A 17,313-nucleotide genomic window follows, 5' to 3' on the forward strand; every position below is an offset into this window, starting at 1 on the left:
CCAACATCTCCCACAAATTGGCCTCTATGTGGGTGGTATATCGGGTCAGTAAGGACCTCATTGAGGTGGTATACTGGCTCAATGAGGACCTTATTGAGCCCATTTGGGATAGGCAAATGTGCACAAAAGCTCTCAAACAGTAATCATACTGGCTCAATGAGCACCTCATTGAGCCTGTATGCCTTCAAACAACTCATCCTCTTACACGGCTACAGTAATCATCCCGGGTAGCATTGAGGCCGTATGCCCAGGTCCAATTTCTGACTTGAAAACTCTCTAGGTGTTGTAGTAGCAGCTACAGTTATTTTGCTATAGTGCCACCATTACAGTGCCATTGCTACAGTATCTCTAACTACAGTGAATATGCTACAGTCGCGACCTTGTTTTCTTCTCTTTTTTGCCCAAATTGTATCTTCGTGCCTTCCGTGGCTTTTCCTTGCCCTGCAAAGCAAATAACACGATTAAGTGCAATACGGGCATCAATTCTTATAAAAATACATGATAGATACATCAAATATATACACTAAAATACATACATTTGGACACTTATCAATTATCCCAAGAGCACACAGGGGCGTTTGTCTACCCCTGTGAAGCTCTCCTATGGAGTCACACGGGCATGGGTAATTTCCACACGTCTTTGTGGATGTACAGAACACCAAGAGGCGTGGGTTTTTCCTTAAAATCTCTTCACGTTTCTTCATCTTCTCACTCCCAAACATTTTGAGAACACGTCCTTGTACTCTCCCGACTTTGCACCGTCGTTTTAGAGGGATTTTACTTGAGTATTCCTACTGATTTCAAGTTTTCTATCTTTATCTTGTCGGTAAACCCTTATTTTCTCTTTTCTTTACCATACTTGATTTCATTCGATTGAATCTAGTGAATGTGCTTCGCTTTGATGTCTAAATGATAGATTCATGTTTTAGAAGCATTTTAGAATGAATTTATGATGTATTTTTTAGTATATTGCATGGAGAGTGTGCGGCTCTCACTCTCCATGGATCCACATGGGCGAGTGGAATTTCCACACGATTGGTGTATTCCTGCAATATTATTTTGTAAGTTTATTTGATCAATTGTCTTTTCAATACTTATAGGTATGGCACCAAGAACTAAGAAAGCAACCAACAAACATCCTCGAGAGGCCTCACTTGAGTCGGAGTATATAGAGTTCTCGATTCCCCAGCACTAGGCTCGATTTGAGCGTTTGTCGAAGCTCAAGTTTGGTCAGATGCGATTTCCAGATTTGTGCTCACCCAGGGAGGTCCAGTTAGCTGATGACATGGCCGATGTGGTTGACGAGCTCCTCTTTGTGGATAGTTGGTGGCTTTACTGTTAATCAGGAAGCCAGCTATCCGCATGGTTACACTAGAGGTGCTCCATCATTTGAGTTTGATCGCTCTGAGAGTTGCTTCTCGAGCGTCAAGATGATCCAATTTAGAGCATTTGGACATCACCACAATATGAGCATCAGTCAATTTTTGATTCTACTTATAGTGTATGATGAGACATTTACAGATACAGAGGAGTACACTCAGTTACCGACAGGCTATCCTGGCGCTTTGACCCCGCAGAGAGTGTATAGTGCATTATGTAGTCAGAACCAGTATGAGCTAGGGGGTTTCCAAGGCCACATTTCATTTCTCGACCTGCATATCGCTACTTACATGCCGTTCTGAGTAGGTCGGTGAATGGCCGTGGTGATAACACAGGGGTATTGAGCAGACAGGAGCTATTATACCTGTACTCCATGGTGTACAGTCAGCCAATCCATCTGGGGGATATTATAGCTGAGTATCTAAGGTACCAGGGGCAGTACGCCAGGATTGGAGTTATTTTCTCAAGCCCGTACATTACAAGACTTATCATCAGGATGGGTCTACTAGACGTAATCTGAGGGGCCGAGAAGGCGATCATACCTGCACCCATCGGCCTTGAGACCATGCGACTGATGGGTGTGATTCACAGGTATAGAGACATGATGTATGTGCTGAACATGCCCCCACTAGAGCCATTTGAGGCCAAGGGAGTTATAGCAGAGGGGTCTCCACTGGCGCAAGAGCCCCAGCCTGAGCAGATGGAGACATAGGCGCCCCTTGCAGCATAGGAGCCACCATTAGTCCATATTTTCCCATGGTCGCTTTGAGAGGCTCAAGAATGCTCTAGGGGCGCTCCAAAGTGATTCAGTTGAGGTTCGTGTGCTACAGGCCGTGAACCACACTGAGGTGATGGCACGTCTGGATATTCTATAGCAGCTTTATGTGAGATACATGCCCTCACCATTCATCATGCGACCGAGGACCCCTTAGGCATCCACAACACCACCATCACTAGTTTAGACACCAATTGATCCAAAAACTTGACAAGATCCCCTTGCGTATATCCCGCAAGTGCACGGGTTTGTCGAAGTAATAATCCCGGATGAGCCGGTATCGAATCCACAGGGAATAGGGAATAAAAATACTTAATTCGCTTCTTAGCTATGTGAAAGATCAATGATGATAAGTGTGACAATGATTCAATTTTCAACAATAAAAACAACAAGTAAGAGAGCAAAAGTAAAGAAGGGGGTAAGGCAATCGATAAAGATGGGGTACCCGGATAATGCTCCGCCTAAGATAATTATTTCAAGTGCAAGAACCATCTATTATGCTTCCTAATCAATGCAATAGTGAGTCATGGAAATCCTTAATTACATAGTCCCAAATCTAAGGTCAACTATGCCTAACTCTATACATGTTCCTGAGGAGAAATTAGATAACCTCTCAACCTCGCACTCGCATAGAGTTGCAATGAGCTCTAGGGATTCCAAGTGATAAATCTCTTCCTAATTATAGACCTAACCCTTTGGTCCAGGTGGAAGGTCCCTAACCACGATTAAGCCCCTAGATACTAAGATCACCTCAACGCTTCACTCCGTTGCTCGCGCAACTAAGCCACAGCGGAAGTTCATCCTTTAGACGATTCACTCTATTATGGCCGCAAAGAACTCGAGGAGCGGAGGTAGAATCTATCATGTCAGAGGGAAAGGGGACGCTCCTGTGCCTCTCGACTCACCCTCTCAACCCTCTCCAACCTAGCTTTGTCTAACGCTCATGGTGTGTCACTCACTCACATGGTTACCAACGAGAACTCTCAACCCTAGTGTCACTCTAGGGGAAATGTTTATACAATCAAACATTCAAGGTTGGAACTCACAATAAACATCAATTAATTGAAAGCATAATAAAGAGACTCAATGAAACGAATACATCCTAGGGTTCACAAATACCCTAGTACCCACTAGGGGTTTAGCTCTCCATCGAGCTAAGTATAATCAAAGAAATAGAATGTAAAAGAAATGAATCCATAAAGAAATCCCCTCGATAGTCGTGTTGAGGGTCTTGTGGAAAGTCCTCTAATCGTCGTCCAAGGATTCCCTCGTCCGATATAGGATATGCCCCGACGGAAGCTCACCTACCAACCTTCTTCCTAAGGAATGACGATGTCGGAGCCGAAGAACCTCTCTCAAGTTGGGGAAAAGATGGAGAAAAGAATACTAAAATCAGGGCTGATTCAGCTTTAAATAGGGCTGGAATCGGGCGACTACACTGGTGTGGAGGTTGGCACACACTATAGCATCTCGCACCTGACTCATATCTTCACGTTTGAACTTTAGCAAGATTTCCTCCAAAATCGGTGCATTGTGATCCACATTGGCTTCTTTCCTTCATAATTGGTTTCACAACCCAACCTGCATAAAAGTAACATGAAAACACATATATTAGTGTAAAAACTAGAGAAAAGTAATGCTCAACATAAGGAAAGAACGCTTTGCATTCATATCGCACAAGCACTTATCAGCTTGCGGCTAGGGTTTAGAGGGGTTTTGGCAAGGCCTATGGAGAGGTTCTATAGCTTCAACATTGGTAAGTGCTTGTGTGATAAGAATGCAAAATGTTCTTTCCTTATGATAAGCATTACTTTTATCAGGTTGTAATGCTAATTTGTGTGTATTTATATTACTTCCATGCATATAGGGTTGTGAAGCCGAATGTTAGAGAAAGAAGCCAATGTAGATCATGAATGCACCATTTGGAGAAAATCTTGAGAAGGTTCAAACGCGAAGACATAAGTCGGGTTCAAGATGCGAGAATGTGTGCCAACCTCCTTGTATTTAAGTTAGCAAAATGATTTGGAGGGGCACAAGGGCAGTCACATTCAAGCATTCTTGTTTGTGCATGTATAGCAAGATCTCCACCAATGTATCTGTTTATTGAAGAAGTAAAGAGATCTACAGCGTAAAAGTGTGCCCGTTTACATTACCTCGTTGAAAGGATGGATTCGGGAGTATTTCGGGCCGGTACTATAGTAGTGTACTATAGTAAATGATATAACAAACAATGTAGCAAAACACTGTAGCAAGTACTCTTCATAGCCGTCCGACGAAGGAGTAAAACAGAGAATCCACACGGGCATGTGGGAATTCTACACGCCCGTATGAAAAATCCACAGGGGTGCCCACATGGGCGTGTGGATTCCCAATTCCAGCCATAGTTAAGGCCGATTTCAATATTCTTTTCTCCATCTTTTCCCCAACTTGAGAGAGGGCGGCGGCTAGGGTTTTGAGAGGTATTGGCTAGGGATTTGGAGAGGTTCTATGGTTCGACATCGCGCTCCGTTTGGAAGAAGGTTAGTGGGAGAGCTTTCGTCGGCATTGATTCGACGAGGTGTATCCTAGGTCTGACAAAGGGACCCTTGGACGAGTAGAGGACTCTCCACAAGACCATTGCCACGACTATCGAGAGGGTTTTCTACGGATTATTTTTTTTTTACATTTGAATTCATTGATTATAATTAGCTCCATGGAGAGCTAAATCCCCTAGTGGGTACTTGGATATTTGTGAACCGTAGGATGTATTCATTTTATTGAGCATTTTTATTACGCTTTTAATTAATTGATGCTTTATTTGAGTTCTAATCTTGTATACTTGATTATGTGAATACTCCCTTAGAGTGACACTAGGGTTGAGAGTTCTTGTTGGTAACTCTTGTGAGTGAGTGACACACCACGAGAGTTAGACAAAGCTAGATTGGAGAGGGTTGAGAGGGAGAGTCGAGAGATAGCGGAGTGTCCCCTTTCCCCGCTGGTGTCATTTATTCTGCCTCCATTTACTCGAGCTCTTTGCGGTCATAGTAGAGTGAATGGGCTAAGGGACGACCTTCCGATGGGGCTTAGTTGCAACGGCAATAGAGTGAAGTATTGAAGTGATTTTAGCACCTAGGAGTTAATTGTGGCTAGGGACCTTCCACCTGGATCAAAGGGTTAGGTCTACATCTAGGAAGAGGATTTATCACTTGGAATCCCTAGAACTCATTGCGATTCTATACGAGTGCGAGGTTGAGAGGTTATTCAATTTCTCCTCCGGGACATGTATAAAGTTAGGCATGGTTGACCTTAGATTGAGGACCATGTATTTAAGGATCTCCACGACTCATTAATGAATTAGTTAGAAAGCATAATAGAGGGTTTTTGCACTTGAAGTGATTATCCTAGACGGAACAATATCCAGGTACCCCACAGAACGGATTTCCCGAATGGATGATTATTCAGACTTTCTATAATGGGTTGAATTCGAGTACAAGGCAATTATTAGATGCCGCCGCAGGAGGTACAATGGGGAGTAAAATCCCAGAAGAAGCCCGACAGTTAGTGGAAGACATGGCAATGAATAGTTATCAGTGGAATGCCCGGGAAATGAAAAAGTTGGCCGGCTCCATGAAATAGATGCAATAACTTTATTGGTGGCTCAAGTGGAATCGTTGAGTAAGAAGTTAGATCTTCTAACTTCGAAATAGTGTGGCGGCCATAACTATTTGCACCGGGCGTGGTGGAGGACATGCTCCCTCCGATTGCCTGATTTCCATTAGTGATGCATCTTCGGTTGAGAAGGTTGATTTTGTGGGTAATGCAATGAGGAACTAAGGGAATCCATATAGCAACACCTACAATTCGGGTTGGAAGAGTCATCCCAATTTCTCATGGAGCAACCAAGGTCCACAAAAGGCCATGGCATCACTGGGCTTCCAACAACAACAAGCCCCAAACATGGACAACAGAGTTACAGGCTTAGAGACCCGAATGACCGATTTGGAGATGGCCTTGACTAGATTTGTGCAATCATCGGATACAAGGTTTCAATCAGTTGAGGCTACACTTCGCAACCACACCGCTTCTTTTCATAGTCTTGAAAATCAAGTGGGATAAATTGCAAAGTCTCTATCAGAGAGACCACAAGGGAGCTTGCCGAGTAATATCGAGACCAATCCTAGAGAGCATGTGAAAGTGATCACTTTGAGAAGTGGTCGTGAGGTTGAAGGTAGGCTTCCGAGTGAGAAGCCCAATAAACACGCACCCGAGGTCATAGAGGTCGAGGAGGGAACAAGCAAAGAAAAGGAGGTGGCACCACTATCTTTCAAGCGAAGAATCCCTTATCCCTCTAGATTGAAGAATGACCAAGGGGATGAACAATACAAGAAGTTCCTGAGTTTGTTCAAGAAACTCCACATCAATATTCCTTTTGTTGAGGCATTGGCTCAAATGCCTAAGTATGCAAAATTCTTGAAGGACTTGTTGACTAACAAGAGAAAGTTGGAGGAGAGTACTTCAGTGATCTTAGATGCTTCTTGCTTGGGGTTATTGCAAAAGAATATACCGAACAAGAAGAAAGACCCGGGAAGCTTCATCATTCTATGTAACATTGGCAATTTGGGTGAAGAAATGGCATTGGCGGACTCAGGGGCCAGTATCAACGTCATGCCATACACCTTCTTTCAGAAGCTAGGCTTGGGAGAGCCTAGGCCCACTCGGATGACTTTGCAATTGGCAGACCGAACGGTGAGACATCCGAGGGGTATCATTGAAGAAGTGCTTGTCAAGGTGGACAAGTACATTTTTTCGGTTGACTTGGTAATGTTGGATGTTGATGACGATGCGGATGTACCTCTGATACCTGGGAGGCTATTCTTGCGCACTTCTAAGGCATTAATTTACATGGACGGCGGGGAGATGACACTCAGGATTGGAGATGATAAGCTCATATACTGCCTCGCCGAAGCCATGCGACATTCTCTCGATTTCGATGATACTTTGTATTTTCTAGACAATACTGATGAGATTGTTGATGAATACATGCAGGAAATGTTCAACCTGGATCCACAAGAGGGTCTGTCTGACCAAGAGATGGACAATGAAGAAGTAATAATGCTTGGTCTAACTAAAGAAGTACCATCTACTCCGGGAATCATAAAAAAGGTGGTCCAGAAGATGAAGGGGCCTAGGAGACGCCATCAGAAATGCTCCAAGGCTATTGGAGATGGGCTTAAACCGAACAAATTGGATGAACCTTTGCTAGGTGGTCCCAAGCCCAATAATTCACCCTCTACCTTCAAGAGACTTTGCTCATCATGCTTTCAAGTCATGGGTAAGAGGGCAACCTTCATCTATGAACCACCGTGGGGTAAGACAAGGTATGTCAAGCTTAGTGACGTTAAACAAGCACTGATTGGGAGGCAACCCAAGTGTTTACTATTTTCTTAGTTCAGTAGTTTAGAGTTTGTATGAATAAAGTGTTGAGTGTTGGTGTCTTGATTTTTAGATGCTTTTGCTGTGGTTTTTAATGTCATCGTGTGCTTTCATGTGGATTTGGCGAATTTTTTTTCGCTTGAGCTAGTTTCTCATGTTTTTCACTGGTATAGTTTGCATAATAGGGCATGCTCTGAGTGTGTAAACATGTTCAGGAATTTTCTATAGAGCTTGCAGAATTTTTAAGGCATCCTGAGAAAATGCACGGGCGTGTGGCATTTCCTCATGCCCGTGGATTTGTACTACGAGCTCATCCAGAGGAGACACAGGGGCGTGGACGCGCCCCTGTGAGTGACCTTGTGATTTCCGCATGCCCATGGGTAATTTCTGCACGGACGTGCCTTTTCCTGTAGAGACTTAGTAAATTATCCCGAGAAGACACAGGGGCGTGTACTCGCCCCTGTCGGCGAACCTGTGACTAACTCACAGGCGTGGGTATTTTCTGCATGTCCTTGTGGATCTTTGCAGAAGAGTTCTCTCCATCCTGATAAGACACAGGGTGTGCGTCCGCCCCTGTGAGTTGGGCCTGTGAATGTCCACGCCCATACATAATTTTTGCACGGGCGTGCAAAACACTTAGATGATTCTATCGGTTGGACAGAGAAACCACAGGGACGTGCGGCTGCCCCTGTGAGTCGAGCGCACGGGTGTTGGTATTTTCCGCACGCCTGTGCGGTTGCATTCAGAGGTATAAGTAGTGTTTTCTTGAGAGCACACAAGGGCATGCGTCAGCCGCTGTGGCTCTTTCCTTTGGAGGCGCACGAGCGTGGGTAACTTCCTCACGATCGTGCGGTTGTGCAGAATTCCTTAAAAAATCTCATTGAAATTTTCATCCATTACCCTTCCAGATATTCGAAAATAACTCTTGATCAATTTCCCGACCTCTCACCGCTGTTTTAGAGGGATTCCCAGTCAATTTTCACGCCGAAGTCGAAGTTTTTATACCCATTTTATCGGTAAATCTTTTAATCTCTCTTCTATTCACCATTTCTTATTTTTAGTGAATTAAAAGTCTTGAGTTACACCAATTTTGACTTTATAATGGTTTATACATGTTTAGAGAGCGTTCAACCGTGTTTTTAAGTTGTATTTTTGGAGAATTAATGTGCAACCGTGCGGTTTTCATGCCCCGCATATCCACACGGGCATGGGTAATTTCCACAAGCCCGTGTGGAATTCTGCAGTATGATTTTTTAGCTTCTCTGATCATTTTCTTCATCATTTATTGCAGTTATGGCACCACGCTAGAAGAAGCAAGAGGGTAAGCACCCTTGAGAGACTTTACATGAATTGGCGCGTATTGAATTTTCAAACCCCGAGCATCAGGCTCGATTCGAGCGGCTATCGAGACTTGGGTTTGGACAATCCCGATTTGTGGACCTGAGTGTGCTGACTGAGGTCCAGCAAGGTGATGAGTTGGCTAGGGAGATTGACGTGCTGATGGATGTGGGAAGTTAGAGGAGACTATCATTGATACGAGAGCCAATTATTCACACATTGACACTCGACGTACTGGCGTCTTTTGAGATCAGGCAGCCATATGGGAAAGATGTCATATAGTTCAGAGCATTCGGACATCATTTTACCATGAGTTTCACTGAGTTTTCAGTTCGTATGGGCTTGTATGATGAGACATACACAGGTACCGAGGAGTATGGACACTTGCCGATAGATTACACTAGCACTTTGGCCCACAACAAGCTTACAAGCTTTGTGCGGATAGGGGCAGTATCAAACTGGAATGTCCAAAGCCACATGTTTGTCCCGACTCGAGCTACAGCTATTTATTCACCGTCCTTAGCAGATCTGTATATGGCCGGGGCTACCATACGGGAGTTTTGAGCCGGCAGGAATTACTTTATTTGTATTCCATGGTCCGGACCGTGCTAACTCACCTGGGGCACGTTGTGGCTGACTTTCTATGACACTAGGGCCAGCATGGGAAAGTGGGAGTATTATTTGTTAGTCCCTACATCACTAGACTTATTCGGGGGATGGACCTCGTGGATACCATTCGAGATGTCGACAACACAGTTAATCCTTCTTCACTTGGACTCGATATTCTCAGGATTATGGGATTAATGTGTAGACATGGGCCTAAAATTTTTATTTTGGCCACATCCACCACTGAGAGCACCGAAGGCAGAGGGGATGTAGCAGGGGATTCCACACTGACGGTAACTGAGACCTCAGGGTGCCCGAGTACCCTTTCAGGCGCTTATGATCGTATTGAGAGGCTCGAGAGCAATGTGAATGTATTGTGGTATGAGATCATCGAGATTCGGGTGATACATTTAGCACATTATACTCGAGATGGTGGCCCGTTTCGACGTGTTACATCAGCAACTGATTGGCAAACCTCCGGCCCCTCCAGCATCACCATCATCACCTCCACCGGCACCCTTTGATCTAGCACTAGCATCAGCAGTGGAGCAAAGACCTGACAACACCGACACTTGATTTTGCTTTTCATTTCTTTACTTTTGCATTTTATTTCAGACTTGTATACTCAGAAAGGACTTTCCTTCTAAGTTTATTTTTATTTTGTTGTCTTGAGTTGTATTCATTGCTTTATCTTTTATATACTCGAGTTGTTTTTTTGTTTTATTGAGCTTCATTGAACCCCCTCGTGTATGCGTGCAGATGGTCTTGTCAACATGGGAATTGAGAACTTGTCATGGACACGGGCAAGGTGTTTTGGCACTTGGCCGTGTGAGCTTCACAACCCGTTGGAATATTACTCCCAAGGATTTAGCTCCATCAAATACAACACTTGGAGTCAGGGGAGTATTGTTTTCATTGCTTTTCCCACATTTGTTCTTGATTGATATGTGTGAGCTTGCATGTGTACATTGGGGACAATGTACAACTTAAGTATGGAGGGAGTTTCATACTGCACATATCTTTTATACTAGTTTTGATTGATATACATGCTCACATAGCCAATGGTGGTTCACCTTAGTTAAAATGATTGTATTCTTGAGTTTAGGAGAATTTTGAACACTGGATGTTCTCATGCTCTAGTTTTTGCTTGAATTTGTAGAAATTTTTGCCCGATTGACACTTGTTGCATGACTCACTCTTTAAACTCTTTTTGGAAACTCAAGTTTGATGTAAAAGGGACTAGTTATAGTTGTTTTCTTTGTTAATTCTAAAAAAAATGAAAAATGAAAAGAAAGAACAAAAATAGTTTTATTGTTTAGTTGTGCTTGTTGGGTGGAAAGGGCTACCGCCTATGAAGTATGAAGGTACTCTCATAAGTCAGATACTAGTTAAGCCCTAATGAGAGAAAAAGCTATCTAATAGGATGAGTGAAAGCTACCACTCTGGTAGAAAGAGCTATCACCTCAAAAGTGTGAAAGCCACCTTAGCGGCCGCTTTGGAAAGGGCTACCTTAGAGGATGTTTGAACCTACTACCATGTTTGAAATTTTTGTTAGTTTTTGTAAATAAATAAGTCCCTTACACTTAGAACTTTGAGGAGTATACCTTGGTTGGCTTGAGTATGTTCACACACTTACACGATTTCGGGTTTGTTGCCCTTTCTTATTCAACTTTTTAGCTAGAGCATTGATTTTTCATATTTAGTGTTAAAATCTTCATTATTTGTAGAATGCTCTCTTTGTATGCTTTGGTGAACCTAAGGCCAAGCACATCCAATATTTCCTTCATCTATGCTTTAATGTTTTAATTTTTTCTTGAAGACAAGAAAAAGCTTAAGTGTGGGGGAGTTTGATAAGTGCTTGTGTGATAAGAATGCTAAATGTTCTTTCCTTATGATAAGCATTACTTTTATCGGGTTTTAATGCTAATATGTGTGCATTTATGTTACTTTCATGCATATAGGGTTGTGAAGCCGAATGTTAGAGAAAGAAGCCAATGTAGATCGTGAATGCACCATTTGGAGGAAATCTTGAGAAGGTTCAAACGCGAAGACATAAGTCAGGTTCAAGATGCGAGAATGTGTGCCAACCTCCTTGTATTTAAGTTAGCACAATAATTTGGAGGGGCACAAGGGCAGTCATATTCAAGCATTCCTGTTTGTGCATGTATAGCAAGATCTCAACCAATATGTCAGTTTATTGAAGAAGCAAAGAGATCTATGGCGTAAATGTGTGCCCGTTTATGTTACCTCGATGAAAGCATGGATTCGGGAGTGTTTCGAGCCGGTACTATAGCAGTGTACTGTAGCAAACACTATAGTAGGTACTGTTTACATCCAGCCGAAGAAGGAGTAAAATAGAGAATCCACACGGGTGTTTGGAAATTCAACACGCCCGTACGAAAAATCCACAGGGGCGTCCACATGGGCGTGTGGATTCCCGATTCGAACCCTATTTAAGGTCGATTTCGGCCCCAATTTCAGTATTCTTTTCTCCATCTTTTCCCCAACTTGAGAGAGGATGGCGGCTAGGGTTTTTAGGGGCATTGGCTAGGGATTTGGAGAGGTTCTACGGCTGTGTCATCGTGCTCCATTCGGAAGAACGTTAGTGGGAGAGCTTTCATTGGCACCGATCCGGCGAGGTGTATCCTAGGCTGGACAAAAGGACCCTTGGACGAGTAGAGGACTCTCCACAAGACCATCGTCAAGACTATCGAGGGGGTTTTCTGTGGATTCTTTGCTTTTATATTTAAATTCATTGATTGTAATTAGCTCCATGGAGAGTTAAACCCCATAGTGAGTACTTGGATATTTGTGAACCCTAGGATGTATTTGTTTCATTGAACCTTTTTATTATCCTTTCAATTAATTGATGCCTTATTTGAGTTCCAATCTTCTATGCTTGATTGTGTGAATACTCCCTTAGAGTGACACTAGGGTTGAGAGTTCTTGTTGGTAACTCTTGTGAGTGAGTGACACACCACGAGAGTTAGATAAAGCTAGATTGGAGAGGGTTGAGAGGGTGAGTCGAGAGGTAGGGGTGCGTCCCCTTTCCCCTCCGTTGTGATTTATTCTATCTCCATTTGTTCGATCTCTTTGCGGTCATAGTAGAGTGAATGGGCTAAGGGATAACCTTCCGTTGGGGCTTAGTTGCAGGGGCAATGGAGTGAAGCGTTGAAGTGATTTTAGCACCTACGACTTAATTGTGGCTAGAGACCTTCAATTTAGACCAAAGGGTTAGGTCTACATCTAGGAAGAGGATTTATCACTTGAAATTCGTAGAACTCATTGCGATTCTATACGAGTATGAGGTTGAGAGGTTATTCAATTTCTCCTCCGGGACATGTATAGAGTTAGGCATGGTTGACCATAGATTTGGGTCCATGTATTTAAGGATCTCTACGACTCATTAATGCATTAATTAGAAAGCATAATAGAGGGTTTTAGCTCTTGAAATGATTGTCTTAGGCGGAACAATATCTGGGTACCCCACTTAAATCGATTGCCTTACCTCTCCTTTGCTTGCACTCTTTCTATTGTTTCTTTTACTTTTGTTACATCACATTTTATCACACAAATCACTATTCACTTTTCGTTTAGTTAAGAAACAATTTAAGTGTTTTTATTCCTAACTCCCTGTGGATATGATACCCACTTATCTGGGATTTGTTACTTCGACAAACCTATGCACTTGCAGGACATACGCAAGGGCCGTTGTCAAGTTTTTGGCGCCGTTGTCGGGGAGTAGCCATCTAGAGATACTTTGCACTTTGTTTTCTTAGCTATTCATTCATTCATTCTATTTCACATCTTCTTTTCTATCATCATTCTGATTTTGTTTTCTTTCATTTGTTGCAGCTCTAGGTTATGACCCGAGGGAACCCTTCGATATTGATTGAAGGAGATCCTGAACTTGAACGTACACTCAGAAGAAGGGGAAAGGAACATGTACAAGAATCATCTAATCAAGCTGAGATAGAAGTGGAAGGGTCAGATAATATGGAAGAACAGAATGAGCAACAGAGGATACTTTCCGATTATGCTAGACCCTCAGTTTTAGGCACACAATCGAGTATTGTGCGACCCCTGATTACAGCTCCGAACCTCAAGCTAAAGATGGCATTCATCTAAATGATTCAGCAAACAACGAAGTTCAATGGTTTAGCCAATGAGTATCCAAACAACCATATAGAGAACTTCTTGGAAGTTTATGATATGCTAAAGATTAATGGTGTATCAGATGATGCTATCAGATTGAGGGCTTTCCCATTCTCTCTCAAGGGAAGAGCCAAGTAGTGGCTACATTCTTTGCCCAAGGCCTCCATCACGACGTGCATTGAGATGGTCAAAGCTTTTCTTGATAGATACTTTCCTCCGGGGAAGTCGGCCAAGCTTTGCAATGAGATTTCATCATTTGTACAGATAGCGTTGGAGTCATTGTTTGAGACATGGGAGCGCTTCAAGGATCTTCTGCGGAGGTGCTTACAGCACGGATTTCCCGAATGGATGATTATTCAGACTTTCTACAATAAGTTGAATTCGAGTACAAGGCAATTGTTAGATGCCACCGCAGGAGGTATAATGGGAAGTAAAACCCCGGAAGAAGCCTTACAGTTAGTGGAAGACATGGCCATGAATAGTTATCAGTGGAATGCCCAGGAAATGAAAAAGGTGGCCGGGCTCCATGAAATAGATGCAGTAACTTCATTGGTGGCTCAAGTGGAATCGTTAAGTAAGAAGTTGAAATGAAGCGTTGAAGTTATATTAGCACCTAGGACTTAATTGTGGCTAGGGACCTTCCATCTAGACCAAAGGGTTAGGTCTACATATCGGAAGAGGATTTATCACTTGGAATCCCTAGAACTCATTGCGATTCTATACAAGTGCGAGGTTGAGAGGTTATTCAATTCCTCCTCCGGGGCATGTATAGTGTTAGACATAGTTAACCTTAGATTGGGGACCATGTATTTAAGGATCTCCACGACTCATTAATGCATTAGTTAGAAACCATAATAGAGGCTTTTTGCACTTGAAACGATTGTCCCAGGCGGAACAATATCTGGGTACCCCACTTATATCGATTGCCTTACCTCCCATTTACTTGCACTCTTTCTCTTGTTTCTTTTACTTTTGTTACATCAAATTTTATCACACAAATCACTATTCACTTTTCATTTAGTTAAGAAACAATTTAAGTGTTTTTATTCCCTACTCTCTCTGGATACGATACCCACTCATCTGGTATTTATTACTTCGACAAACCCATGCACTTACGGGACATACGCAAGGGGGCATTGTCTAACACTGTGCTCCGCTTGGAAGAAGGTTATTGGGGAGCTTTATTTGGCATCGATTCGGTGAGGTGTGCGCTAGGCCGGAAAAAGGGACCTTTGGAGAAGACGAGGATACCCCGCAAGACTATCGACATAAATACCGAGGTAGTTTCTATATTGATTACTTGTTTTTACATTTAATTTCATTGTTGATTGTAACTAGCTCCATAGAGAGCTAAACCCTTAGTGGGTACTTGGATTTGTGAACCCTAGGATGTATTTGCTTCATTAATCTTCTATTATGTTTTCCTTAATTGATGTCTTTAATTAAGTTTCAATCTTGAATGCTTGTTGCATGATTTCTCCCTTAGAGTCACACTAGGGTTGAGAGTCAACATTGGTAATCTTTGTCAGTGTATGACACAGCATGAGGGTTAGACATTGCAAGATTGGAGAGGATCAAGAGGGTGAGTTGACAGGTAGCAAAGCGTCCCCTTTCCCTCCGATGTGATTTATCCTACCTCCCCGTTCCAAGATTTCTTTGTTGTCATAGTAGAGTGGATGGGCTAAGGGATGACCTCCGATGGGGCTTAGTTGCACAGACAATGGAGTGAAGTGTTGAAGTGACTTTAGCAACTAGGGCTTAATCATGACTAGCGGCCTTTTGCCTGGACCAAAGGGTTAGATCTATACATTGGAATAGGGTTTATCACTTGGAATCCCTAGAGTGTCTTGCAACTCTATACAGTGTAAGGTGTTGAGATTGATCGATTTCTCCACCGGGACATAGTGTAGAGTTAGTCACGGTTGAACTTAAGTTTGGGACCGTGTGTTTAAAGATTTTCATGACTTATTAAGCCTCAATTGGGAGATATAATAGTTGATTTTGCACTTGAAACAATTTTCCTAGGTGGAACAATATCCGAGTACCGCACTTCTATTGATTGCCTTACCACTCGTCTATTTGTGCTTCTCACTTTCTTGTTTCTTTTATTCTTTCTTTCATTACATTTTATCAACAAAATCATTATTCCGTCTTTGTTTTCTTAGATAGTAATCCTGGTATTTTTATTCCCTACTCTCTGTGGATACGATACCCACTCACCTGGGATTTATTACTTCGACAAACCCGTGCACTTGCGGGTCACACGCAAGCGGCGTTGTCAATTTTTGGCACCGTTGCTGGGGAGTAGGCTTTTAGAGATACTTTACACTTTGCTATTTTATCTATTCATCATTCGTTCTATTTCATATTTTCTTATTCTATCATCGCTCTAATTTTTCTTTTCTTTTTGGTTGCAGCTCTAGGTTATGACCCGAGGGAACCCTTCACAAATTGTTAAAGGAGATCCTAAGCTTGAGCGTACACTAAGAAGAGGGGGAAAAGAACCTGTACATGAACCATCGAATCTAGTTGAAGTGGAAGTTGAAGGATATGACAACATGGCAGAATAGAATGTACAACAGAGAACACTTTCTGACTATGCCAGACCGTAAGTATTGGGGATACAATCTGGCATTGTGCGACCCCCGATTATAGCTCTGAATTTCGAGCTGAAGCCGGCATTCATCCAGATTATACAACATTCTGTACAGTTCAATGGTTTGGATGATGAGGATCTAAACAACCATATTGAAAACTTCTTGGATGTTTGTGACATGCTGAAGATCAACGGTGTTACATAAGATGCTGTACGATTGAGGGCTTTGAATTTTCTCTAAAAGGAAGAGTAAAGTAGTGTCTACACTCTTTACCACGAGTATCCATCATCAATATGGAATGAGATTGTCGAAGCTTTTCTTGCAATGTACTTCCTTCCGATGAAATCAACAAAGCTTCTCAATGAGATATTGTCATTTGTTCAGATAGAGCTCAAGTCCTTGTTGGTGACATGGGAGCGATTCAAGGATCTTTTACGGAAGTACCCACAACATGGATTCCTCGAATGGATGATCATTCAGTCTTTTTACAACGGGTTAAATCCAAGCACAAGAAAACATCTAGATGCCACCGCAGGAGTTACAATGGGGAACAAGACCCCTGAAGAAGCCCAACAGTTGGTAGAGGAAATGGCCATAAATAGCTACCAATGGAATATAAGGGAAAAGAAGAAAGTGGTCGTACTCCATGAAATTGATGAGGTGACATCCTTAGCAGCCCAAGTAGAGCGGTTGAGCAAGAAATTGGATACATTGACTTCACCAAGGGTGGTCGCTATCACAAGTTTTGATGGTTGTGGGGGTTCACATATATCGTTTGATTGTCCTATTTTGATTACTACTTCAGCCTCTACTGAACAAGTAGATTTTGTGGGTAATTCGAGAAGTGTACACGGTAATCCGTATAACAACACCTACAACCAAGGGTGGAGAAGCCACCCTAATTTCTCATGGACTAACCAACGGCAGCAAAAGGCCATAGCACCACCGGGTTTTCAACAACAAGCCCCAAACATGGAGAATAGAGTTGCAGGCTTGGAGACCCGGATGACCGATCTAGAGAAAGTGTTGACCCAATTTATGCAATCATCG

At 42.7% G+C, this 17,313-nt stretch overlaps 1 non-coding gene across 1 annotated transcript; it reads right to left on the reverse strand.

Moving 5' to 3' along the window:
- Window positions 1-13,897: 13,897 nt before the first annotated feature.
- LOC120279847 lies at window positions 13,898-14,004 on the reverse strand. Its single transcript, XR_005542148.1, has one exon. It is a non-coding gene; the product is annotated as a small nucleolar RNA R71 (small nucleolar RNA).
- Window positions 14,005-17,313: the final 3,309 nt, after the last annotated feature.

The sequence above is a fragment of the Dioscorea cayenensis genome, chromosome 16, assembly GCF_009730915.1.
Source record: "Dioscorea cayenensis subsp. rotundata cultivar TDr96_F1 chromosome 16, TDr96_F1_v2_PseudoChromosome.rev07_lg8_w22 25.fasta, whole genome shotgun sequence".
Lineage (NCBI taxonomy): Eukaryota > Viridiplantae > Streptophyta > Magnoliopsida > Dioscoreales > Dioscoreaceae > Dioscorea > Dioscorea cayenensis.